At 45.4% G+C, this 26738-nt stretch overlaps 1 long non-coding RNA gene across 1 annotated transcript in view; it reads left to right on the top strand.

Moving 5' to 3' along the window:
* The first annotated feature begins 666 nt into the window (after positions 1 to 666).
* Positions 667 to 26738, top strand: part of LOC135101114 (uncharacterized) — a 42896-nt gene continuing 16824 nt past the window's right edge. Inside the window, exon 1 of the long non-coding RNA XR_010269035.1 lies at positions 667 to 825. This is a non-coding gene — a long non-coding RNA (uncharacterized LOC135101114). The remainder of the gene's footprint in view (positions 826 to 26738) is intronic.

Below are 26738 nucleotides of genomic sequence, written 5' to 3'. Positions count from 1 at the left end.
AACAGTGGCAGCAGTGTGGGTCACCGTACTGCTGGTATTATAGGGACGTAAGAAAGGTGGGAAGGAAAATCTCTATATCTGGTTATTTCTCGATTAACCTGCAAAGATTCAGTGCAGCATTAGTCTCGCAATAACTCAGTAATGGCCATCAGTGGGAAGTGATATTTGTCGTTTGATATTTCTAGTATTTGTGGTCTAGCACATAAATACGTAACGAGGTAGTAAGATAGTGATGGCTGATAGTGATGATAGTGATAGTGACGTCACGCAACTCCTGCACGACTGAATCCACGTAATGGTTTTCCTTTCAGTCAATTTTTTTTTTTTTTGACATTTACAAGATAAAGCTGGCCTGTTCTGTTGAATAAATACACAGTCATTATTGCCATGACAGCTGTAGTATCTGAAAAAAAAGACAAGTAACGAAACATATTGTTACTAAAACCTAAAGAATGATCTTATGTCAGCCAGCGGGGCGCTTCGGCCTAGCATAGGCATTGCCAGATTTTCCATAAGGAAGATCTATCGCTATATTTTCATGTATATCTATCAAAGGAAACACCAAATATAACGAGAAGAGCATTTCACGGCACTGTTATTCCAGCAGTATTCGTGTTTTTTTTTAATTAATCAATCTCACAAGAATTACCTGAGCAAGCACGACATCCTGCCCACCTGACCGGCACTGCGAGTGGGGCGACAAAGGCAGAACGTAACTGCGGAGTTTATGATTTACTGTTTGAGTGTAAGTATGCGTCCGGCAGGCATTTCAGTGCAAGTATATGAACCGTACCATCCGTGGACAGGAATAGAAAAGGAGTAAGAGTAAGTGGATGACTATTTTGTGTCTGTGAGGGCGAGTATACGAGGGAGAGAGACGGGGAGGCGAGTGTGGCAAGCCGGCATTGTCCTCTCCACTGAAAACTGCCCTCACGTGCCTCAGTGTAAGGCAAGGAGGTGTTACTTAGCATATCACGGGGTGGGGGTGAGGGGTTAAGATTGTGACACTGACTGGGTGAGAAAATGAGGGAGGTAATGAAGGTAGAGTAGGGGAAAAGTAACATTAACGAGTCATTATAGCCTCGTTTGCTCGCTGAGTGGTGATTGGTGACCTACGCCGCGCCGCCGCTTCCCTCCCTCCCTCCCTCATCTCCTCGCCTCTTCTCCCTCATTCCTTCCCGGCTTTACCTGATGTTACATTTTTACTTGCGTATGTATTGGTCTTCAGAGATCTTGTACATATATTTTGTAATGCTGTATAAGTTTCCGTGTATTTGCCTAGGTAATTTGTTTTGAGCTCTAGCAATATTTTTAATGATACAAGGTGCTTTTCAGAACGATCGGCCATCACTTGTTCCATTAACGCATTTTTTCCAGACTGATTGGCCACTTGTTTGTTTATGTACAATAATGAATGGTTTCTTCCTTGTTACATGCATTTATAGCGTGTAATATTCTCACGCGTGGATTTCTGACTGCAAGGGGGTGATGGTGGTGGGAAGGGTGGGATGAACAGTGGAGTAGGTACGGTAATTTAGTACTTCAAGGCGCTTATGCTGTCCGTGGTTGAACGTATGCTTCCCTCCGTGCATTGTGAAGTGTTATGAGTGATGGCCACATTGAAAACTGTCGGAATTGTCGTCACTTGCTCCCCTGAACCAAAATTATTCATGTTAAGTGTTGCGCGTTAGAAAATTGTCATATTTCAGTCTAGGCCATGTAAAATTAATAAGATTTCTAAAATCTAAACGAACATTATAATAACTTAGGCCTGCAGGAAGAGCGAGGATTGTTCGCCTCTCCTGGCCTCCCTAAAGGCGCATTCCCGCCAGATGACCAGATTTGTTGAGGAAAGGAACAGAAACAAAACCTCGATATTTCCGATAGTTTTTATATGACCATTATTATTAACTCATCATAATACATTGCTGAGATTTATTTTCGATCACCAACTTCATTACTCGTTCAAAATATTCCTTTGTACCGTGAAGAAAGGGTAATGGTTATGGAAATGTGACGTAGGGGCAGTACTTGATGTGGTAGTAGTTGTTGTTGTTGTTGTTGGTGGTGGTGGTGGTGATGGTTAATGTAATAGTGGTGAAAGACATTTTTCCTAACTGTTTCTGGTTGGTGCTAAACCTCGCCCACCAGGGGAGAGCTTGTACAACACGCCGCCAGATTTGAAACACTAGAGCAGCATTTATCTATCGGGGTGCCGTCATCCCTTGGCGAGCTGGAATGAATTTTAAGAGGCGTTGGAAAAGTGTGCTATGTGTTGTGCGTCATTTTAGTTCAGAGTCACGTTTCTCAAGCTGCAGCACCCCGCGAGCTCGTTTAAATTCAGGGAATAATGGGAATTAGCTTAAGCCAAACGTAGTTCTGTATCACAGGGCATACAGGTCTTGCTTCATGAAGAATTGCTTTCCCTGTCACACAGCTGAAGTATTACCATTTGTTTTCTGTCCATAATAACTAATGAAATCTTTGAAGTGTACTTGTAATAATTAATCAAACCAAATAATTAAATCGCGTCAAACGGTATTTTGTAGTTTTAATTCTGTAGCAAGACAAGCCTGTGTTGCAATGATTTGAGGGACACTGATCCACTTAAGCTTGACCTTCATGGATGTCACGCTGTGAGTAGAGGGGTGCTGAGGTCAGGGGAGGCCAGGAAAGGCTGTGCTGCAGAGATCAAGATGGGGAAGTTGAATTAAAAAATCGATAGGTGACGTTTAAGTAGCTGTGGTCATTGGCATACTTTTTCATATACAAGTTTGGAAAAATAAGTAAAGGGATGCATAACATTTTTCAAGATTTAATGATTTCTTTCCTTACAAAACGCAGAATCATGACATTGTCTAATCTCAGAAGCAATCATCTAGTGCATACATGTTATAAGTATTCAAAGTCTGCAGGTGCACTGTAGAAACTCCACCTCGCTCCACCACCATGAGCGAGGCTTGAGAGCGACTATGTAGTTACGTCCGGGGAAAAATGCTGGCGCTGGTAATTGTGGTGATGGAAGCGAGATGATGTGCAGAGAGAGAGAGAGAGAGAGAGAGAGAGAGAGAGAGAGAGAGAGAGAGAGAGAGAGAGAGAGAGAGAGAGAGAGATGTGGGAAAAGAGGGAGGGGGGGAGTTGAAGGACGACCTCTTCTCATGGTTGGTGGTAATTGGTCAGAAAATGCCGACCAGTATTTTAAAATTAAAGAGATTACGAATTTGAAGGAGCTCCACGTTGTTTATCCTAATAACACACACACACACACACACACACACACACACACACACAGGAGTATTTAAGTAATAACGCTCCATAGTAGGGACCTAATGATGAATTATTCCTGTAACTTGGGACGATGCGTAGTAAATAATTATTAGCGTTGATATACGTATGTTTCATCCCCGCCATGCATAACTCACATTTATCCTCTACCTACTGACACTCAGACAATAATTTTTCCTTTTGTCTTGAGAACTTTACCTACATGTATATTTCACCGCCTGTCACGTCTGTATGCAGGCAGGTTATGCACATGAATAATTTTAAGACTTCCCTCCTGTCAAATGCACCGTTGAAGTGTTTCTAGCCATTAGAAAACACGGATCATTCATCCTGCAAGTTAGTATTGCGTTATTCAGGACGTATGACGAGGCAGTAGCATATTTATGGCGAACGGTTTTCAATACATATAGACAGGTAGGTAAAGCAAGTTGAGATGAGTGGTGGGAAGGTGCATTCAGTTTATATTTTATACCCCACTGAACACCCTCCACTCGCCACCTACGAGTACGTATAAGTGTCTGGGATTTGATCTTGTTGATTTTGTAGGAAGGTGAGGTGGAGGCAGGCAAGGTGGACAGCTGTGATGATGTACCGCGGCGGTCCATCACGGGGACACAATTTATGCAGTGACAATTGTGTGTGTGTGTGTGTGTGTGTGTTCATGGAGGTGGTATCGATGCATTCTGTCGCCGGGGTTAGGACACTGGGTGAAGCGGCCAATGGACAGTGCGGGGCGTGATACTGCCTGAGGGATTGCATAGCGTGAAAGGGTGTGCTGGGCGATACATTACTTCAGGCGAGCAAGTCCAACCTCACTAGGAGCCTTTATTCACGTGAAATCGCTTTAATATTTACGTAGTTCGTGAGGAGATGTATGTTTGTGTACCTTAAGTGGGTGAGGGCTTTGTGTGTGTGTTAGAGAGGCAGGGGAAGGCGGGAAGGCGTTACTGGAAGTGGAGCAAGAAGGCACGAGGAGGAGCTGGGAAGGAGTGGGCGAGGGAGGCTAAGAAATGTGAGCTATACCTTATATCCCGCCGGTCTGGGAACCCAGAATGGCCAAAGTTTAATGAAAGCTGTCAGAAGGGAGGTATCTGTCTGGACGTACAAGGCGACGTGAAAACCCCACTAAAATTTTACTCGAGGCCTGAGAGAGAGAGAGAGAGAGAGAGAGAGAGAGAGAGAGAGAGAGAGAGAGAGAGAGAGAGAGAGAGAGATAAAGAGGCGTGGTATGCATCCCCTTCCCCTCACCTCGCCTGTCTTCTTTGCTTCACACCTGTTTTCTTCTCCATTATTCCCTCGTGATTCTATTTTGTATTCGTGCTTTATTCTTCCTTGGTGAGATATATTTCCTATCCCTTGTGGTTTAATTCCTCCGAGGTTTCGTACGCAGAATCACAGGTATTAGGAATGTCACCTTACGGGCGGGTTAAGGTGATGAATGGCTGCTCATCACACCTCTGCTGCTAACAAAGAAGGTTCTTAATTATATAGGTTTTGCTGACGCTCCTTCGCTCTACCTCTTCCTCTCCGTTGCCTCTCACCACCTGTATTTATATCCCTCAGTGATGTAATGGTACTGACACCCCACTGAGGAAGAGTGACGTCCTGTAACACCTGCCTGGATTTATCTTCACTTTCCTTCCTGTCTCCTTTTACCCTGTCATCCATATCATCTCAGTCCCCCACTCACCACCACTCGCTCTCTTCCATCCTCGTCCCTCCCTCCTTCCTGCGGTGCCTTTCCCACGTTTTCTTTTGCACTTGTATCGCTGGCGGACACGACGAGTCTTGATAAACAACAAATTATTAGTAAAGCTTAGCAGGCAAACAGACAGGCAGGGAGGAAGTAGTCGGGCGAGTCTTTAAAACACCGCTAATGAACACAGCGATAGACGAGCTGGCGCCGCTGACAGGTGTGTAATGAGATTCTGACGAGCATTGTCCTGACCTGTGCTGCCGGGCGAGTGTGTTCTTTCAGTCAGCACGCGAAGAGAGATTAGTGCGGCTTTATAAATTTGCTTGTGCCTCAATAATTATAACGGAATACATAAGGAGTGATAGTGTGCGAGGTGGTGAAGTGTACTGTGTAACGTCAGGAGTTATGAGTGTTGTGTTTTGTTAGGTGTACTTAGTTGCTTGAGGGATTACTGTGAGCATTAGGTATGTGTGTGTGTGTGTGTGTGTGAGCGCGGTGTTTTGGCGACGTTTTGTAGTTATATGAATGTTGGGATAGATTAGTGTGTTAGACGTAGAGAGAGAGAGAGAGAGAGAGAGAGAGAGAGAGAGAGAGAGAGAGAGAGAGAGAGAGAGAGAGAGACCTTGACATCCGCCACTGCGCACACCCCATGAAGGTCAGTCGTATATATATATATATTTTTTTTTTCCGTACTGTTGCGTGGCGCCCAGGAGACAGGCTGCGCGCATTGGGGGCTCGGGGGATGAGGGAATGAAAAGGTAACGTGTTCATTTTTTATACGGATTTATTGCAGCGACAGGTACAGATATAACATTTGAACAAAACTCAATTGTCTGCACCAGTGTAAGAGTTCACAATCACACACACAAAACTCAAGCCAATTATTATTATTTTTTCCTTGCATTCATATCTTTTTTTTTCTTTGGCACTACATTCAACTTCCATCCATCATACTTCCTTCTCTTTACCACCTTGCTATCTCCTCACCTCCCTATTTTTGCTAGCAGACTTTAACAAAACTCACTTGAATGCACTAGTGTAAGAACTCGCTATCACAGTTATATTTCATCCTCTGTATTCATATTTTTTTCCTTGACTCCTTGTACATTCAACTTTATTCACCATATTCCCATCCCTTCACTTCTCCACCTTGTCTAGTTCTCTCCCCACTCCCCTCACTCCCCATGTCACCTGCGTTTCACCTGTGTGGCCTCGGTCGGCAGGTGAGTCACACACGTTCAGTTTGTTCCAATTATCACGGAGCCAGGCAAGTGGTACACGACTATGCGAATTTCTCAAAGGCCCCTTCCTTAATGGTTGGGCGCCGTGTAGAAAACGGATGCTACAGGAGAGGAGGAGGAGGAGGAGGAGGAGGAGGGAGGGAGGGTAGACTGAGTGGGACTGACAGGGGTGAAAGGGCAGAAAGGGGTTGTTAGGTAGCGGTGGAGATGGCTAGGCACGAGAGGAGAGAGAAAGGGCGAGTGTGGCGGTGGAAACAGGCGAGGTGGATGCTGGAGGGACAGAAATGGAGGTGGAGGGATTCGTTGGTGCTGCAATTTGGATGGTCGATAAGGAAGTAGTGTTGAAGGAAGATAGATAAGGAAGGGATGGGTAGGCTGGCTAGTTTAAGAGGGGAAAGTAAGGTGTTGGTGAAGAAAGGGATATGAGAGAGAGAGAGAGAGAGAGAGAGAGAGAGAGAGAGAGAGAGAGAGAGAGAGAGAGAGAGAGAGGGGGGGGTGTATTAATTATTATGTGACAGAAGACTATAGGTAACTAGTATGGAAAACACGTGTCTACAGGTAATAGAACAAACACAGCACAAATTAAAAAAAAAGATGGAAAACTATCGTACCTGAACCTCTTAAAAATCATGATCAAATTATCCTAATATTTCAGCTTATAAAAATCATGATTACTCCATATTTTCCAGACCTCGCAATATTGAAAACCATTTGGTAGCCTTAACTGGAATTCAGTCTTTTCACGGCCACGTATACGCACTTGGGAAAGAGATGAGCATAATAATTTCCACCCAGCCTTTCTCAGCGTTACGTCTAGTTTTCTATGATAAGCTTAAAAAGAGTCCCCCACTTGAGGCACCGTGGAGGGCTGGCTGTAAGTGGAAGAAAACGAGCTGTATTCCTCCTCCTCCTCCTCCTACTATTACTACTACTTAACCTCCCACACTTTCTTATTCTTCATCTTACACACCTAAATATTTTGCGTCTCACACTGCAGCTTTTGAAATAATGGATAAAGTCTAAATTAATTGAAAACTCGATATCTACATAACCTTTTTGCTGAGTCGGTGAGAAAGAAGACTAAGAAAAAGTTGCCTTGTGTTAGTATTGTGACAAGGAGGGAGAACAAGAGTGGGGAGGCGGTGACATTTAAGAGGTAAAACAACAGTCAACGGAAGAGCTTGCTTAGGGCTTTGCAGGGAGGGGAAGGAGAAGGGAAAAGGTACGTAATGGGGGAATGAGGAGGCAAAATGTAATGGGAAATGAGACGGAAAGGATGATAGAAGAAAGGAAGGGAGAAAGTGAGAAAAAGTTGGTAGAGTGAAGTGGGAAAGCGAGTGTAAATAGTGATTTCATTGTTATTATTGTTGTTGTTATAATTATTGCTGATGTTGTTGGTGGTGTTGCCGTCATTATTTTATTATTTTAATTAGCATGATGACGATGATGACTGCGGGGGAGAAAGTGGAGAAAGTGGAAAAAGAGAAGAAAAAAAAGTGTAGAAGAGGAGGAGGAGCAGGAAAAGAGAGATAAAAAAAAGGAAAAGGAATTACAGTAAAAGTCAGTCCAGTCAAACCAGATCGATGCCGTGACGAGGAAGAGTTTGCAGAATTACATGAACAGAAAAAGAAAACGATGAACGCGCTGATAGAGGAGAACAACAAAAAGAAAACAACAAACCCCCTGATAGAGAGGAACAAAAATAACACAACACCAACAACTAACGAGGTTTTCGCTGAAGTAACACAATATCATACGTGTAACACAAATGTACCCGTAATTACTGAAGCAGAAAGAAGCCTCAATCACCCGTATTTACGGCAGAGTCATGAGGCGAAGGGTCCCTGCAGTCATTACTCCAAGTGTTACGTGAGGTTCGTGTTGTTGTTTAGCAAATCCCAAACGACCTTCGACCAGTAGGTGTAACACAGAGGGCGCGGCCTTCTGGGGCGTGGTGGGGCGAGGCGGTGGCGGTGCGTGAGGGCTTCGTGTGGCCACAACCAAGGCGGACCGCTGCCTTTATTTTATTCACACGAACATACGCATGACAAGAGGTTTAGATGAAAGGAAAAGCAAATACACGCAATATTGCCGCCGCCTCTGTTGCTGCTGCTGCAGGAATAAAAGATAATAGCAAGGAATAAAAGAAAAAGACAAAATCCATATTCAGACAAGCAGCGTAATAGTTGCTAAGCATGAAGTGTTTGTTTACCCTGGAGTCTTTGTGTGGAAGTATTGTAAGTTTTGTAGAACGTTAGTATTTCCACAGCAATAGAAGAAAAACCTAAAAAATATATATAAAATAATAAACCTTAAGAGGAAAGGTAAATTTATTACTGATTCCTTGACACCACACGCCCACAGAAAGGAGGCTGGATGGCTTTAAGAAATGGCTAAAGGTCATATTGGTTCTCAGTGTCTCGAAATTTGTCCCTTGAAATAAGTGTGGTAACAGATATAAACAAGGAAACTGTGCATGAGCTTGCCAGTGAAGAGGATGAAAGAAAGAAGATACTGTTTAGCTCTGGCATTAGTGAGATAGACACAGCAGGCATGAGGGGATGCAGGAGATATTGTGCAACGGAGCAGTGGGAAATGTAGTGTTTGGGTTCTTAAGGATCTTACTCTCAAACGTTTCGTCAGCATATCTCCACCAATTTTAACAGTGCTTAGTGAGGGAGAGACAGGGAGAGATGGGGTACGTGTAAAGGATAGATTTATTAACCAAAGGGAAGACTATTGCTGTGTGCTACGTTGTTATTCGTAGAAAGGAGATGTAATAAGAGAAATGTAATAGTTTCTGAGACAATTATTACATAATTTCTCAAGGCAAACTGTAATCGTAGCATAGGATAAATGTATCACAGTGGTGAGACGAATGCTGGCCCCGTTTTTGGCAAGCTTTTATAAACATGTAGCTGCCGAGGACAATAGAAGCTTCCTTTTAGTGTTACACGAATATGCAACTCAAACTGTACCTACGGATCTAAAAATATAAAAAGTATCTTATCCTTAAAACATATACGCCCCTCATTACACAACTCGCAACTCCCCCTCTCCTACACACACACACACACACACACTTAGGCGCAGAGAGAGGAAAGGAAGATCATTCGTTCGTGATTGATCCTACCTGGAGGGGCTGGTGAAAGGCTGAGGAAATTGTGGATGGAAGTCATAAAAGTTGAGGAAAGCAGCAACAAAAACAGTAATTTGTCGGGAGTCTGAAGAAGACCCGGACGTGTGCCAGTATTGGGCGGCGAGAGGAGGTAAAAGAGAGAGAGAGAGAGAGAGAGAGAGAGAGAGAGAGAGAGAGAGAGAGAGAGAGAGAGAGAGAGAGAGAGGAAGAGGAAGAGGGAGTGAAGGAAGGGAGGAGAGGGAGAGAAGGAAGGGACTAGAGGGAGAGAAGGAAAGGAGGGGAAGTTGATATCAAATAATCAATACTCGGATGAATGAACACCATCAAGGCTCCTCATCCGTTGGGCATTTCAATATTCCTTCCGAGAAACCCATTCATTAACGGACCGCAAATGCACGTTTTTTACCCTCCCTTGCAATTCGCGGTATTAGAGGAAGGTTGCCGTCCGAGCACACCATTGGAGCAGCCGGAGGAGGGGCGGGGAGGGACGGGAAGGGGCGGGGAAGTGCTTGGACGTCGGTTTTTGGTGCTATACACAGCTACACAGGCTGCACAAAGCACCCTTCCGTGTTCTCTTGACATTTATTCAACTCGTTATGATCAAATATATAAAAATTGCGTTGAACTTCGAGTATATATTTTTTGGGATATATATATATATATATATATATATATATATATATATATATATATATATATATATATATATATATATATATATATATATATATATATATTTTATTTTATTTATTTATTTTTTTATTTCTGGTGCATTGCCGACGGTAACGATCAGAAGGTTCTCTCAAGGCACGGTGTGTTTTTTGAAGGTGCGTTTATTTATACATTTATATTTTTATTTCAGTATCGGCGTTCCCAGGTAGCCGCGGTAAATTTAGATTCGTATGGATTGGGGAGGAATTAATTAAATGCTCTCGTAAAACTTAGAGATACGCCCTGCATGAAAAAAAAAAATATATATATATAAATATGCTTTTAGAAATCGCACGGAAGTAGGAATTGGGATTTACTTCAATTACAGAATAAATAGATATTGGATTCTTATGGAAGCTGCGAATATTTATTAGAGAGACTAAATAAGTGGAATGAAACACACCTGGGTCGGTCTGTATGCTGTTGGGTGTCTTACGTAACAAAAAAACACAAGTGTACACGATGTTAATTAAAACCTGGCTGTAGGAAAAATTATGTTGAGTGGCTGCTCACAGGCTAAATCAGCAAGATCAGTCACCACTCAGGTATAACGCGGTAATCATGTCGCGAACTAAAATCTTCTGGTTTATGATATTTACAAACCTGAATGAAACAGGAATGAGCCTCCAGGTGAGTTCCGCTGCAGGTACCGAAGACTTGGCAAGTTCACACAGGTAGCCACCAGGTCCCCGCGTCGCTCGGTCACAGGGAACTGCTGGAATATTTTATTTTGGGGAACCGCGTGGCAAAGTTTCCTAACAAATGACTGCTTCCAATCGCCAAAGTTTCCCTGTTGGTGAACTTTTAACGGGTTTGAAGGGATCCGTATCGCTTTTCTTTACATTTTCTTTTTCACCCGTGTTCTTTTTGGCGGCTTGAAATTCAATTAATTTTTTTTTTCCCCTTTCTTTCTTTCCTGCCCAGTCCGTACGTGCATGTGTGGTTTAGTTCAGTGTGTGGGTATGAGCGTGTGTTCCAATATGGCAGTGAACGAGTGGGAAAGGTTCAAAGTACAATGAAATTTGCGAGCCACAGGGAAAGGACAGAGTGGGAGGAGGTTGTAGTTTAGTTAATGGGGGATGGAGTTAAAAGAGCAGGGGAGGGATGAGGGGAGGAAGGCCATGAAGTGATAGAAGGTGTTTGGTGCATTGAAAAGGCAAGAAAAGGTCAGGGTGTTTTGAAGACGACTTTAGAAGATTAGGAAAAGTATACGATAGTGTTTGCATATTGTTCACAGTAAGTAGAATAATGATGAGGAAGAGGGCGTGGAGGAGGAGGAGGAGCAGGAGGAGGAGGAGAAGGAGGGGGAGGGGGAGGGGGAGGAGGAGGTGGACAAAGTGGGCATATGCAAGCGATTGTCAGAGGCAGAGTCTTGCTTACCAATTAATTAACCGAGCACTTGACATTGTTTGAGTCACATTATTCTCTCTCTCTCTCTCTCTCTCTCTCTCTCTCTCTCTCTCTCTCTCTCTCTCTCTCTCTCTCTCTCTCTCTCTCTCTCTCTCTCTCTCTCTCTCTCTCTCTCTCTCTCTCTCTCTCTCTCTTCTTTCTCAAGCGACAGGTGTGGGTAGCTGGGAGGCGTGTTGAGGTAATTAGACGTCGTACGCACCTGTCATCTCATTAAGTAGTATCGTGTAGTTTGTTAGTCAGTCTGTGTGTGTGTGCCTGGCGGAGAGAGAGAGAGAGAGAGAGAGAGAGAGAGAGAGAGAGAGAGAGAGAGAGAGAGGAGAGAGGAGAGTCCACTTAATCTTGAGTCCGCTAATTGGTTGCAAGATACTTATGCTTGTTACAGCTATCAGAAGACGGAATGAAAGCAGGAAGTTCGTAAGGCAAACAACTACAGCAACAACAAACTATTCTTATTTTGCGCAGCGCCGAGAAACGAACGATAAATAAATGGGTAAATGATAAAAACAAAGCAAGCGTTGACTGACAAGAGCTGAGCATTCTATTTTGTCTAGTTTGGAAAAAGAAAATAAGAACGCATATTACCTCGATGTCTTTCTTATCACACGCTGCATCCTTTTGTTTCCGCAAGATTGAAGCGAAATAAACTAACACCGATGTGAAAGGATTTTAATTTCGCGGAACCACCAACATTTCCGTTTCCTGATAAATCTTTTGCTCGTCGTCCTTGTTTCCACTTTTTTTTTTTTATCTTTTCAATCATCTCCTTTTAGACCTTTTCTTCTTTCTCCTCCTCCTCCTCCTCCTCCTCCTCCTCCTCCTCCTCCTCCTCCTCCTCCTCCTCCTCCTGCTCCTTCTTCTTCTTCTTCTTCTTCTTCTTCTTCTTCTTCTTCTTCTTCTTCTTCTTCTTCTTCTTCTTCTTCTTCTTCTTCTTCTTCTTCTTCTTCTTCTTCTTCTTGTCACACCTCTCGTCCTTCTTCTTGTCGTCGTCCTACTCCTTTCGTCTTTCACTCTTCTGTCCGTCCCTCCCTCCTCCTCCTCCTCCTCCTCCTCCTCCTCCTCCTCAGCCTCGGGGCAGAAAAAAGAGAAAATCACTCAAGACCAAGGATTGAGATTCTCTGTGATCGGTATTCTGGCCGCGTCGTTCGTGTTGTGCGTTATTGCGGTTTGGCGTGGGCGGGAGAGGTGGGAGGGACGAAAGGGGGTCTGGGGAGGCGGGAGGGATGGGGGGAGGGGCTGGAGGGAGAGAGGGAGGGTGAGATAGAGGAGAGACTGGAGGAAAGGACTGAAGGAAGGGAAGGAGAGAGAGAGAGAGAGAGAGAGAGAGAGAGAGAGAGAGAGAGTTTGTTTGTGTGTGTGTGTGTGTGTGTGTGTGTGTGTGTGTTAGGTAAGATGGTGCTAAGAAGGATGGAAGAGAGAGAGAGAGAGAGAGAGAGAGAGAGAGAGAGAGAGAGAGAGAGAGAGAGAGAGAGAGAGAGGTCCCATTGTGCGGGCGGCTGGTTCACCACAATGAACCACCACCGACAAGTCTCTGCTTCGACCCTTTGCTTCGAACGCCGCCACCACCGCTGCCGTGCCTCGACCCACCTCGAAGACTCTCAAATAGGCGACTCTGGGACCGTGGAGGACGGATTCGGGGAGGGGTTGGGGGAGGGTGAGGGTGTGTCGGAGGAGGGGAGGAGGTTGGGGAAGGGGGAGGGTGAGAGTGAGTTGGAGTAGGGGAGCAAGTAAGGTATTGGGATATTGGTTGGGTACACGGTTGACATTTTTGTTTTTGTGTTACGTGTGTTTGTGTGTTTGTTGTGTTGGTTACATGTCTTTGGTGGTGGTGGTGTTATGACGTTGTTGTTGTTATTTTTTTGTCGCTGTTTCTGCTGCTGCTGCTGCTACTTTTGCTACTACTAGTGCTGCTGGTGCTACTACTACTACTACTACTACTACTACTACTACTACTACTACTACTACTACTACTACTACTACTACTACTACTACTACTACTGCTGCTACTGCTACTACTATTATTACTACTATCATTATCATCATCATCAATTATCAGTGTCAGGATTAATAGTGAGTCCTGAATGTAGATTGCAGTGCTCAGTGCATGCTCAAAGATTTATATCATTGAAGTAATTAACTTTACCGTCCCTTAATGTCCTGGAATACGGGATAAATAGGTATATATATATATATATATATATATATATATATATATATATATATATATATATATATATTGGAAAGATTGATAGGTTGATAGATAAACAGATAAGTAGAAAGATAGGTATAAATAGATATAATAGATATAAAGATACATAAATAGTTAGATAGGCCGGTAGATAGATGGCTAGATAGATAGACAAATAAATAGATGACAAAGATGGATCGATAGATAAATGAATAGATAAATGTTTCATGAAATCTATTCTCACCTATCAAATTAAAAAAAATTTACTAAAAAGCACATTTTATCGATTCATATGTAGTTTTTAAATCAATATTCTAATACTTTTCATGATTTTCAATAAAAAAATTTTTGAATTTTTTTCCGATCTGGACCTTAATGAAAAATGTGAAATTTTTTCATCTAAAAATTTCTGTGATAACACGGATATGTTCCTTACTTAAGAGAAGAACCACTGAACATAAATAAAGTACTATTTTGACTTTTCAGGAGTGATGTGTAGATGATGACCATATTTTACTTTTAATGTGTTGAGACAGTAGTTCATTGTAGAAAGGATAGCCAAAATCCAGTAAGAAGACGTACAGACAGACAGATATTTACTGAATTTCGTGATGCATATTTCCTCAACTAAAAACTGAAAGGAAAAAGATAATACCTGTCAGGAGTTCACATAGTCCAGGAAAATAATGTAACTTACCACAGTCATGAAACAGTAACGCATCGCTGTTCTAAACCTACGAAGTCCATTCAACACATACATTAAAACAAAAAAAAATGAATGAGGGAAAGTGGAAGTGCATGACAAAAAATGACACTTTTTTTTTCTTTTTCTTTAGGTGAAGAGAAAAGAAAACCACATCATCTCTTTCTTTGCTTCGTCTTCCATATACGAGACATTATTAGCAGGGCAGGTATTAGCGTGATAACAGGTATTGCGTGGAGGGGTTGATGAGGAGGCCACTGAGGGAGACGTGAGGTTTGAGGGAGTGACTGAGGTGGGACGGTGAGAGGAAAGAGAATGAAGGAAGGGGAGGAAAAAAAGGAAAGATTCTGCTAATGATATAAGAAAAATTTGATCATGAGGAGAGAGAGAGTGAGAGAGTGAGAGAGTACTGGAATATTGGTGAGGCAGCAAATTTTTCATGACAAACGTAAGCTAAGTTAAAGTAAGTTTCGAGAATTGTTTCATGATAACCCAGAACGAATATATTTTCGTTTCAATGAACGCACCGAAGCTTTAACACAATTATACGTCCATCCGTAAATGTTCAGAGTGATGTCGTGTCTTTGAAATCGTGGTATCGGAAATCGCTCTTTGTATTGCACAAGTCCAGGTAATATACGAAATTAAATTGGGAAGTAATGTGGAAGGTTTCTGGTCACGTTGTCGGTGTTTCTGGATCCTGATTGGTGCGTGCATGGCGAGGCTTCGAGAATAACCCTTCAGAATACGAGGATGCCGTGATCACATGAGGGGACCATTCAATTAGCAAAAGGCAGGGTGGAGGTAGCCACAGTGGAGGAATAAGTCGGAGTTCAGTTAAGTATTCCTTCTTTCTCCCTCCCCATTCTCCTGTGTACACTACTGACTACGAGGATACCCAGATCACATTAAGGGACTCATTAAATTGTCAAAACTCAGGGTGATGATGGCCACAATGAAAGAATAGGTCGGAGTTCAGTAAAGTTTCTGTAAAGTCCTCTCTCCCTCCCCATCTTCTTCATAAGCCAGGTACGCTACTGACTTCTGCCGCCCTCGTGATGCACCAGGTCCCGAGGGCTGGGGAGCATCTGGAGCATAATTATGGAGGTCTAGAATTCAACCCCCCAGGCAGGACGTGGAGGAGGCTTCTGGGTCTCGCCGGCAGGCCCCCCAAAGTGTCCTGAATTATTCGTCGGGTCGACCACATTTCCCGGGCAGCTCTCAGGCCCCGAGGCTCTAACACGATTCTCCGCTGGAACTGATCTCATTCCCCGGCCAGGAGTAATACGAGGCCCTCTGTTGGCTGTCCTGGAAATGTGCGGGGCCTTGCTGCATGGTTGTCACGGGGGCGGGGAGGGGTCATGGTACGGCTGCAGAAGAGGGAGGGGGGACAAGCTAATCATCTTCCTGTTTGCTTACTAATTGGCCTTTGCTCCGGTTTGTGGTCGACTGCATTTTATGTTTTTTCTTCTCTTTCTCTTCTTGTTTTCTTTCTTGTGAGACTTTCGTGGGTGTCTTGGTAAACTGAGGGAAGTGTTCCCGAAGTGTTGGGAGAAGCTCGTGCTGGGAAGGTTAGTGCGCCTGGGAAATTGTTCTGGACTAGTTTTATTGTTACAGGAAATTGGTTTGGAATTTGTTCTAGGAAGCCGGTCTTAATGGCTGGCTGTCCGAGAGTTTGTTGTGGCTGCTCCTAATATTTCAGCGGATTTTGCCTGGGAATCGGGAAAAGTGTGTGTGTGTGTGTGTGTGTGTGTGTGTGTGTGTGTGTGTGTGTGTGTTGGCACGTGAGTATATATTGTATCTTTGTTTCTCCCCAGATTCCTCACAGTTAAAGGGTTTCAGGAATCGATGTGCAAATACTGACACATAAAGTTCACATTTGTACATCAGGTTAGGTAAGATCACGTAGAGGAGAATTAAAAGTACACATATATTAATTACGTTCTTCGGATCATTTCCCTCTCTGGATCTAACACCTGGCAAAATTATGTGAGAGGAGGAGAGGTGGTTCTCAGTACGTCTGCTTTATTGCATTACACAACAATATTCGAGTGTTTCCATAGTGTTTTGCATTACTTAGCCATGTAGCCACAGTTGTTAGTGAGAGGCTCCTTCATGCATCAGGGAAAGAAGAGGCGAAAAATCGAAGACATTTTTTATCTATTTTAGGAAGTGTAAATAGTCAGAAGAGAGAGAGAGAGAGAGAGAGAGAGAGAGAGAGAGAGAGAGAGAGAGAGAGAGAGAGAGAGAGAGAGAGAGAGAGAGAAAATGTGGTAGTTCACCAGCTCATCCTCAATCTCTCTCTCTCTCTCTCTCTCTCTCTCTCTCTCTCTCTCTCTCTCTCTCTCTCTCTCTCTCTTCTCAAATCTGCGCCCATCAGCCCTTCTCTGTATTTATGGAAGATCAGGTGGTAAATTCGGGCCAAGGTAGCACCACCATGAAGCGAGCCACATAAATTCCCACGAATGCTTCTCTACGGGAAACGGACGAGTGTAAATCGCGTGTGGCGGCTCCGAGTGAGTGTTCTGGTGTTGTGCGGGAGCTGACCTCTATTTTACTACTGCAATACCCTCTCTCTCTCTCTCTCTCTCTCTCTCTCTCTCTCTCTCTCTCTCTCTCTCTCTCTCTCTCTCTCTCTCTCTCTCTCTCTCTCTCTCTCTCTCTCTCTCTCTCTCTCTCTCTCTCTCTCTCCCCCACCGGCTTGACTTGACGCACAGCTGCAGTGGCCATTATTATTCCTATTTTTTATTTTATTTTAGTCCTTTTTTTTTGAGTCGGCCGTCGGTGTTGCAATATCGCAGGTATATATTCAGATGACGGCGATAACAGAGGCGCAGTTTCCGGTCGCTGCAACTCGCGTGCTTATTTAGCGGTGCGATGATCCGGGGCGTGATATTATTGCCTTCACCTCTCGCCCTCTGGTTGTGTGTGTGTGTGTTGCTCTCTCTTTCTCTCTCTCTCTCTCTCTCTCTGTGTGTGTGTGTTGCGTCGCCTTGACCTTCCCGGTGTTTCCAAGGTTTCATTCTCCACAGCTGCCTTGTTCTCTTGGCGCCGTGTCGGTGTTGTGATGTCTTTCTTGAACAACTAGTGGGGGTTTTGTTCTATTTGTACGTTTTGTTTGTGGTACAGGTCCTTGGGTTATGTTGTAAGTGAATATACGTGTCTTATGTGTTATATTAATTGAAACTATACATCAGAGGGAAATAATAATGGTGTGTTGATTCTCGCATACTCATCTCGTTACTTAATTAACTGTCTTTTGTTTATCATTATGCACTTTTAGATTAGGATGCATTTGAATTACATGTTTTATCATCTACTCTATTATAAAAAAAATGCACGTCAAAGGGAAATATATATTGAAAGCCATTACGTACATAACTCACTCGTATTAGTACCTAATCACCAATCTTTTGTCTGTCAGTATATTTAGGTTAGCATCTAGTGGAACAGAGCTTCTTTACCACATTGCGCATTAGCCAAAGCAGCACAACATCAAAGGGAAGTGTACTGAAGGCCATTATGCAACTCGCACGCTCTGCCTCTCAGCGCCTTGCCGCCTGCCTCACCATGAAAGCTCGTCACGGCCCCAGGTGCAAGGCTTGATAGGATGGACTAGTGTATCCTACGCTGGACAGGTGGCGTGGCTTTCTACACTTACTTTTTTCAATGAAGTGTTGTTTAATCCTTTGACTGCAGATGTAGATGTGTATTTCTGAACGCGAAAGAGGTTTTATAATGCTTTTTTTTTTTCTTCCTTTTCCTTATCTTTTTCTCGCTGAGCTGTTTCCCGGACTGCCGCTGAATTTCATGTTATTACTTCCTAACAAGTCTCTGTGCTTTCGGCTAGATATGTTGTCCTGAATGGTTTTTTTTTCCCGATTACTGTTGGAGCTTATACTGTATTGTAATTGAATAGATGTAAGTCCTCCTGCGTATTTCCATTGTGTTTCTCCTTACCGTGTCTCTTTTCTGAGTTAAAAAAGGGAAAAATAACTGTTGTGCTGTGTGTGTGTGTGTGTGTGTGTGTGTGTGTGTGTGTGTGTGTGTGTGTGTGTGTGTGTGTGGAAAGGCAGAGGAGAGAAGTACGAGGGAGGAGGAAGAGGAGGAAGAGGAGGAGGAAGAGGAGGAGGAGGAGGAGGAGGAGGGAGGAGGAGGAGGAGGAGGAGGAGGAGGAAGAGGAGGAGGAGGAGGAGGAGGAGGAGGAGGAGGAGGAGGAGGAGGAGGAGGAGGAGGAGGAGGAGGAGGAGGAGGAGGAGGAAGAAGAAGAAGAAGAAGAAGAAGAAGAAGAAGAAGAAGAAGAAGAAGAAGAAGAAGAAGAAGAAGAAGAAGAAGAAGAAGAAGAAGAAGAAGAAGAAGAAGAAGAAGAAGAAGAAGAAGAAGAAGAAGAAGAAGAAGAAGAAGAAGAAGAAGAAGAAGAAGAAGAAGAAGAAGAAGAAGAAGAGCAGCTTTGCTCATTGGCTACGATTAATCTCCATGTGATAAAGAGACTCGCTTTATTTCCCTGCAAATATAAAAGTGTCTTCCACAATTCCAGTTTAAAAGGAAATTACTCTTCATGATTTTTCCCTTCCATTTGAAATTTCTATTCTGTATCTCCCACGTACCCTCTCCGCCCCCTGTCTGTCTGTCTGTCTGTCTGTCTATTTGCATTCTCTCTCTCTCTCTCTCTCTCTCTCTCTCTCTCTCTCTCTCTCTCTCTCTCTCTCTCTCTCTCTCTCTCTCTCTCTCTCTCTCTCTCTCTCTCTCTCTCTCTCTCTCTCTCTCTCTCTCTCTCTCTCTCTCTCTCTCTCTCTCTCTCTCTCTCTCTCTCTCTCTCTCACCACTCAACACCACTCTGCTTCACTTGCTTCCCACCCTCCCTCCCTTCCCCCTTCACTGCCTCACGCCTGCCAGTTCACAGTATCCGTCACGTGGCCAAGATAAACTGATACCTTTCCCTGAAGACCTGAAATTTGCCCCAATGACTAGAGCCGCACGCAGGCAGGAGCAGTAGTGTAATAATAATGATGTCAGTGTGCTCAGTTCCCTCTTCTTTTTCTTCTTCCTGCGTGGTGTTTTCATTACGTGTACTGCAGTAGTGTCCATCCGTCATTACCTGGGCATGAGCGTTACCTGTTGTTAGAGTACAGGTGATTTTACGTAACAGGAGCTTATTTCCCTTTGTTGACTGGAGGTACGTTATTATCAACATTACCACCATTATTTTCGTCATCGTCTTCATCATTATCGTCATCGTTGTTACTTTTCCTCTTATGCGTTCGGGCGTTCTTGTGTTTGAAGCATGTCGACTGATGGTACATTTTGTGTGGTTGTTAGCTAGTTGTGTGAACGAGTGAATGAGCGAGACTTGTGTGAGGCATGAATACGTGTATGAGTGAACGAGCTAGGCTTCAGTCATAAGTGTTAAGTTGAAGTGCGCGGCCTGGCGCCGAGAGATCACCTACCTCCAGCCTTCTGTTCACACCTTCTGTGAATAAACACCTGCACTGTTACCTGCGTTTCCTGTGCCCCCTGCTGGTCAAGAGTCGAACATGGCGCAGTGAGTAGGATCAGGACAAGGCTGCAGTGGGTACGGCGCAGAATGGAGAAGCAGTTGGAGGCGCTGGCTGCCCTGCTAGCGCGACAGTCGGAGCAGAGTCAGGCTCTGCTAGCGCGACAGTCGGAGCAGAGTCAGGCTCGCGAGGAGCGTTTAACCCAGCTGCTGGAGAGAGTGGGGACACAAGCTCCCAGTCGCACCACGGCGAGCAATGAAGGCGAAACCACAGCCCGCAGCACGTCTACCCAGGGCGCGAGGTTCCCGACGTCCGCCACCATCATTCCTCACTTAACGGCGTCAGCATCTTTACGTGAGTTCGACACGTGGCGCCATAAGTTTTGAAGGATACGTAACCCTCGCCAGGATAGACTGTCTCTCCCTGGCTGAGCAGAGGGCGGCACTCGCTGCTGTCCTAGACGACGAGTGGACCCGTACACTTCGCTACGGGATAAGCTTACCGAGAGACGCGGAGTTAAGAACCATCCTCGATGCAATGTGTGAGTACCTGCGAAGCCAGCGCAACATCATCATGGATAGAAGAGACTTCTACTCCCGCGTGCAAGAAACGCAAGAAGGTTTTGACGACTTTTTATGTGCTGTTAAGGAAATCGCCAATTTCTGTGACTTTTGCGACCAGTGCATAAACCATCAGCTGCGTGACAGAATTGTCGTTGGGACACGAGACGAAGTGGCTCTGAAACGCATGCTGGAAAACAAGAAACTCACCCTTGAAAACGCCATAGATATTTGCAGAGCATCAGAGAGCGCTAACCAGTGTAGTGCAGTACTAAGGGGCGGCTCTCACTCTTCGAGCCATGGTGTGAACGCTGTCTCGAACTACAGGAAGGGCAGTTTCGGGGGCTCAAGCCCCACGGGCTGTTATCGTTGTGGCAAAGATTGTCGCAGTGACAAAAGGGGATGCCAGGCAATAGATAAAGTGTGTCGTAACTGCGGGAAAAGAGGGCATTTTGCGAGTGTATGTCAGCAGACAGTGAGGAAACGACGAGGAGCTTCGAGGAGTTCCTCAACTGTCTCTCCTCATCGCGGTGCAGGCCCGAGGCGGGGAGCCAGTGCCAGTGTATACCAGCTCTTATCAGGCGTATACACAAAGACGGTGACGGCACGACCTGCGCCCCAGGTGCTCATTACCGCCACACATCCCGCTGGAAGAGACAAGATTACGTGGACTCCTGACTCTGGGGCCGAAACGACCGTTATTGGCCTCGACACGGCAACACTCCTTGGAATCCCGCCCTCCAGCTTGGCGCCCGCTGATGGTGATGGACTTTATGCTGCCGGTAATCACCCCCTCACCTGTGTAGGAACTTTCTCGTCGCACTTGCAACTGGGCGACAGGGAAGCTGAGACTGTTGTGAGCGTGGTGAAGGAGGTGAAGGGGGCGCTGCTTAGCTGGTACGATTCCATCGCTCTCGGAATCCTCCCCGAAGATTTTCCGGCTCAAATCCGACCGCTACGCAGGGAAGAACAGCACACCGGCAACAGCTCCATCAAGTACCCGACCGCCTCGCAGCCACCTCTATCTACGCCCACAGAAGTGATCAGCTGGCCTCATTCCTACGACCCAACGCCACAACAGCGTGCGGGGCACGCTGCTGCTGTGATCAAGGCCTTTCCCAGCGTCTTCGAAGCAAAGGAAGGTTTACGTGCAATGGCTGGTGGATCCATGGCCATCGAGTTGACAGACGACGCTCGACCCTTCGCCGTAACAGCATCTCGTACAATCCCTTACAATTGGCGTGAAGAAATTAAGAGCCAGTTGGAAGAGCTGCTTAACAAGGGAATCATCGAGAGTGTGGACTACCCTACGGCATGGTGCCACCCCATCGTGCCTGTCCCAAAAAAGACATCTGGTGTAAGGCTGTGTGTTGACCTGACACGACTCAACCGTTACGTGAAGAGGCCCGTGTATCCAGTGCGCACTTAGCCCATGTCATTCAGATTGTGCGGCGGTGTGACCAGCACGGCATCACTCTCAACCCACAGAAGTTTACATTCGCGGAAAGAGTGGTAGATTACTGTGGTTACTCTGTTTCTGGACAAGGCTACACGACAGACTCAAAGAAAGTTAAGGCAATCTCTGACTTCCCACGACCACAGCACATCACCGACTTACGATCATTCATGGGTCTTACAAACCAGCTTGGAAGCTTTTCTCCTGCTGTGGCTGCAGCTGCACAACCCCTCAGAGATCTCTTACGCCCGAAGAACAGTTGGTGCTGGTCTCCTAACCATGAAGAGGCGTTTGAGAAGGTGAAACAGTGTCTCGTCAGCCCACCTGTCTTGGCATACTTCGACCCATCATTACCAACGATGCTACAGACTGACGCCTCAAGGATGCACGGATTTGGATTCGTTCTCCTGCAGAAGCACAGTGACCAGTGGAAGATGGTGCAATGCGGGTCAAGATTTGTTACAGACACAGAGAGCCGCTATGCAGTAATAGAGTTGGAAATGGCTGCAATCGTCTGGGCAGTCAGGAAATGTGGCACCTACCTGAAAGGACTCCCTCACTTCGATCTAGTGCTCGACCACCGCCCGCTGATACCTCTCCTCAATAGCAAGTTGTTGGGAGAAATAGAGAACCTGCGGCTGCAGCGCATGAGGGAGAAGCTTGCTCAGTATTCTTTCACAGCAAGCTGGCAAAAGGGATCGACACACTGTGTGCCCGACGCCCTCTCACGTGCTCCAGTACAGGACCCAGTGGAGGAAGAGGATGCTGCTACTTCTGGTGACCTCGACCCTCTCCACTCAGCGGTCATCTCAGCGTTATCTGCCACCAATGAGGACGGCGTCCGCTTAGCACCACTCCAGGATCAGACTGTGGAAATGGTACGTGCCGCAGCAGCAAGAGACGGGGAGTACTGCTTGCTCAAGAACGTCATCATCGAGGGCTTCCCTGATCATTGCCACGACCTCGATCACCGCTTGCGTACGTACTGGCCGGTGCGCAGTCTGCTGGCCGTAGACGACGACCTGGTGGTTTACGGGCCGAGGCTTCTTATTCCTCACAGCCTCCGCCGAGAAACACTAGAGCGACTCCATGACAGTCATCAGGGGATGGAGCGCACCAAGCGACGGGCCCGACAAACGGTGTACTGGCCTGGTATGGACAGAGACGTTGAGAACGTCGTTTCTGGATGCTCACTATGCCGTCCACTCCTACCAAGCCAAGCCAACGAACCTCTCTGGCAGGACACGGACACACCCAGCAGGGTGTTTGAGTCAGTTTCTGCAGACTACTTCCACGCAGCAGGCCGTACATACCTCGTGTATGTAGATCGCTTGTCTGGGTGGCCTCACGTGTCTGCATGCTCACGTCCAGCATCGGCTGATCAGCTCGTTCGTGTCCTTCGGGGTGTGTTCGCCGACACGGGCGTGCCTGTTCTCCTGAGGACTGACGGTGGACCGCAGTTCACTTCTTCATCGGTACGGCGCTTCCTGGCTCGATGGGGGGTGGAGCATCGTGTATCTTCACCTCATTATCCACGCTCCAATGGTCACGCCGAGGCAGCGGTCAAGTCCGTGAAGAAGCTGATCCTCACGACCACACAGCAGGGACACCTGGACGAGGATGCGTTCGCTCGCGGGTTGCTGGAACTGCGCAACACTCCGAGGGCGGAAGGGCGATCACCAGCACAAGTCCTCTTCGGTCATCCTATGAGGTCCTGTGTCCCGGCTCATCATCGCTCATACGCTCAGCAGTGGCAGCGCGCTGCTGATGAGTGCGACGCCAAGGCAGAGCGACTGAGGAAGAAAGCGAAACTTCGCCACGACGCGTCCGCCCGTACTCTTCCTCTCCTGCACCTCGGTGGCCACGTCGACGTTCAAGATCACACGACAGGCCTCTGGGATCGCCTGGGTGTCATCGTGGCTGTTGGGCGAAGGAGAGACTACCTCATCAAGATGGGCAGCGGTCGCGTGATGTGGCGTAATAGAAGACACCTACGCCCACACAGACCTCTTGCTCCCCTTCCTGTCGAGCAGCACACCGCTCATGGCGGTGCAGCGCTTCAGCATCAGGGTCACGAGGAACACCACCATCCCGGCAGCCCGGAGCATCAGGGTAACGGGGTACACCGTGGCCGAGAGCAACCAGAGCGTCGAAGCAGCCGACAGCGTAGGGAGCCGAGACGACTGCAGGTGCGGTGGCACCGTAGCACCTACGATTAGTCGTACGTGTTCATTGTACGCTGTGTTTGTTTTGTGTATATGTACCGTGTTTTCTGTACTTCAATCATTGTAACTTTGTTTCATGTGTTACGGTAGCCATAACAAAGATAAGGAATCTTCCTTATGTCTCGGGGGAGGTGTGTGGTTGTTAGCTAGTTGTGTGAACGAGTGAATGAGCGAGACTTGTGTGAGGCATGAATACGTGTATGAGTGAACGAGCTAGGCTTCAGTCATAAGTGTTAAGTTGAAGTGCGCGGCCTGGCGCCGAGAGATCACCTACCTCCAGCCTTCTGTTCACACCTTCTGTGAATAAACACCTGCACTGTTACCTGCGTTTCCTGTGCCCCTGCTGGTCAAGAGTCGAACACATTTTTACCCTTCCACCACTCTGAGTGCACGCCGCGAGGGCTTACGCTCGTGTGCTCGCTCTGCCGTGGTGCACTATCCTCTCTGTGCGGTAATGGCAAGACGGGGGAGCGTGACAGCCGTGAAGTGGGGAAGAAAATTGAAAGTAGGAAATCCTTGTGCTCGAGAACCGTAACCATGGCGATGTGATTCCTCTTACCTACTTCGCGGTGTGTTCGAAGAAGGAATCAAGCCCCAATAAGAGGCAGCACGCGACCCTTCAGCGGAAATGATAGGCCACAGATCTGATTGAGGACAGGATATGAAGATGTAGTTTTTGTCAGCTTTTTTAAATAAACACAGATTGGAAGTAACTGTGTAAACATTTCCTATGAAAGTGATACATGTTACTATGGAAATTAACGTGATAAAGATCTTCTCCATTACCTTCTCCTAAGCGAGCATGAAGGAAGGAAAATAGGAAGGAAGGCAGGGAAAGAAGTGGCATGGGCTTGCCGTATGTCCCACTGTGAGGAAAGCGAGCGGATTTACATGTGGAGGGAACGTGAAGCTTGTTGTAGGTCGTGATATCACCTTTGTTTTGCAGACTTGATAAACCAGGATTATTTTCACCATGTTGGGTATATTTAATACAGAGTCGAAGTACTATAAACCTATTTTCCACGCGTAATACGGATCATAATTTTGTTTGAGCCTGTTACGTACACTAAATGCGAGTTATATAAGTAATGTAGACCACTTGTGTCATTTATTATGTGTCGTGACGTATTTGAGTTTGGTGTTGCGCGTGATAGAGATGAAAGGTGGAATACTGCAAAGGCCGAAAACCATCAGCCTGTCATAAAAGATGGAGAGGAGCGATGTAGCTCTGCCTTGCACGCTTTAATACATGCTGGAAAGAACGATGCAAACGTGCTTCGTCAACTGAATGCATGAATATCATCATAACAGACCCTTCAGGCGGGACACTCAACACAACTCCTGCAGAATAACAATGAGAAAAGGACGGAGGGTACCAGTCCAGGCCGTGCTGCTCTCTAGGTATACACAGCCGCCACTGTAAGAGGAATATGTACTAGTATTTGTTATTGTATTCACAGGAAGAGATTAAGGCGATAGAGTGTTGGTCGTGTGATGTACAGTTGTAAAGACGTACAGAGAAAATAGAAAAATAAAGAGCCGTGTATTAATGGTATGAGCGAGAGAGTTTAAAATAGATATAAAAGTAAAAACATAAATGAAATGAAAAGGTAGCTATAAATAAAAAAAAATAAATACATAAGATAATAGTATGCAAGACTCGTAAAATACTGGCAAAAAAAAAAAAAAGGATAGGAACAAAACGGATGCATGAATTGAATAAATGAAAAGTGAAGTTTGTGTAGTGGAAAAGTGATTACAGATGAAGAGAGAGAAACTTTCGTATGGATGAAGAGTGAAGGGCGTGTTGGAGGGAAGTGATGTCCGCGCTGTGTCATTCAAGGATACTTGTCAGTTAGATTGAGTATCGATGTGTCAGCTTCATTCCTTTACAAAATTTAGGTTGAGAAGAGGATGGGAAGGAAGAAATTGAGGAGGAGGAGGAGGAGGAGGAGGAGGAGGAGGAGGAGGAGGTGGCATTTTTGGAACGAGCAGGAATTCACTTAAGATATTAAGAGGAAGAGGAGGAGGAGATGCCAAGGGCAGCGACGGCGAGAACGATTGGGAGGAGCAAGCAAGAAATGTATTACAGGATTCAAAGGAGAAATATATCATGGTTATATTTTAGTAATTCTGAAGGTGCGAGTTCTTAGAGTCGAGGATGGATGAGTAATAATTCAGGAGGACGTGGTGGCCGCCCGGGAAGACTGAGGCTTTAGGTAAAGGTGGTGAAAAATTATTCCCGATGCAGTCTCTCACTTGAAGAACATTTTTACACATGTAAAATATTATCTTGAGTTCTTGGGAGTGGTATATAAAAATTAACTATTTAACTATTTAAAAAAAAGACTAAAAACACACTTTTTCGATTGATATATACTCTTTACATCAATGTTTTTCTACTTTTCATGATTTAATCTCCTTTAATCTTAGAGAAAATTTTCAATCGCAGAAGAAAAAAAAATGTGCGGATCTGACTTTAGTAAAAAAAAAAAAAAAAAAAAAATCAGTATGAAATACCTTTTATCAGTTAATTGGGGTTATGTTCCTTACTTAGAGAAGAAACATTGTAGACGTTAAATATTCTTTCGAGCTCTTATGAATGGTGCGTACATTATGACCATATTTCAGT

This window comes from Scylla paramamosain, chromosome 6 (genome assembly GCF_035594125.1).
Source record: "Scylla paramamosain isolate STU-SP2022 chromosome 6, ASM3559412v1, whole genome shotgun sequence".
Lineage (NCBI taxonomy): Eukaryota > Metazoa > Arthropoda > Malacostraca > Decapoda > Portunidae > Scylla > Scylla paramamosain.
Note: the sequence above shows the minus strand (reverse complement) of the source record. Positions and strands in the feature narration are given on the sequence as shown.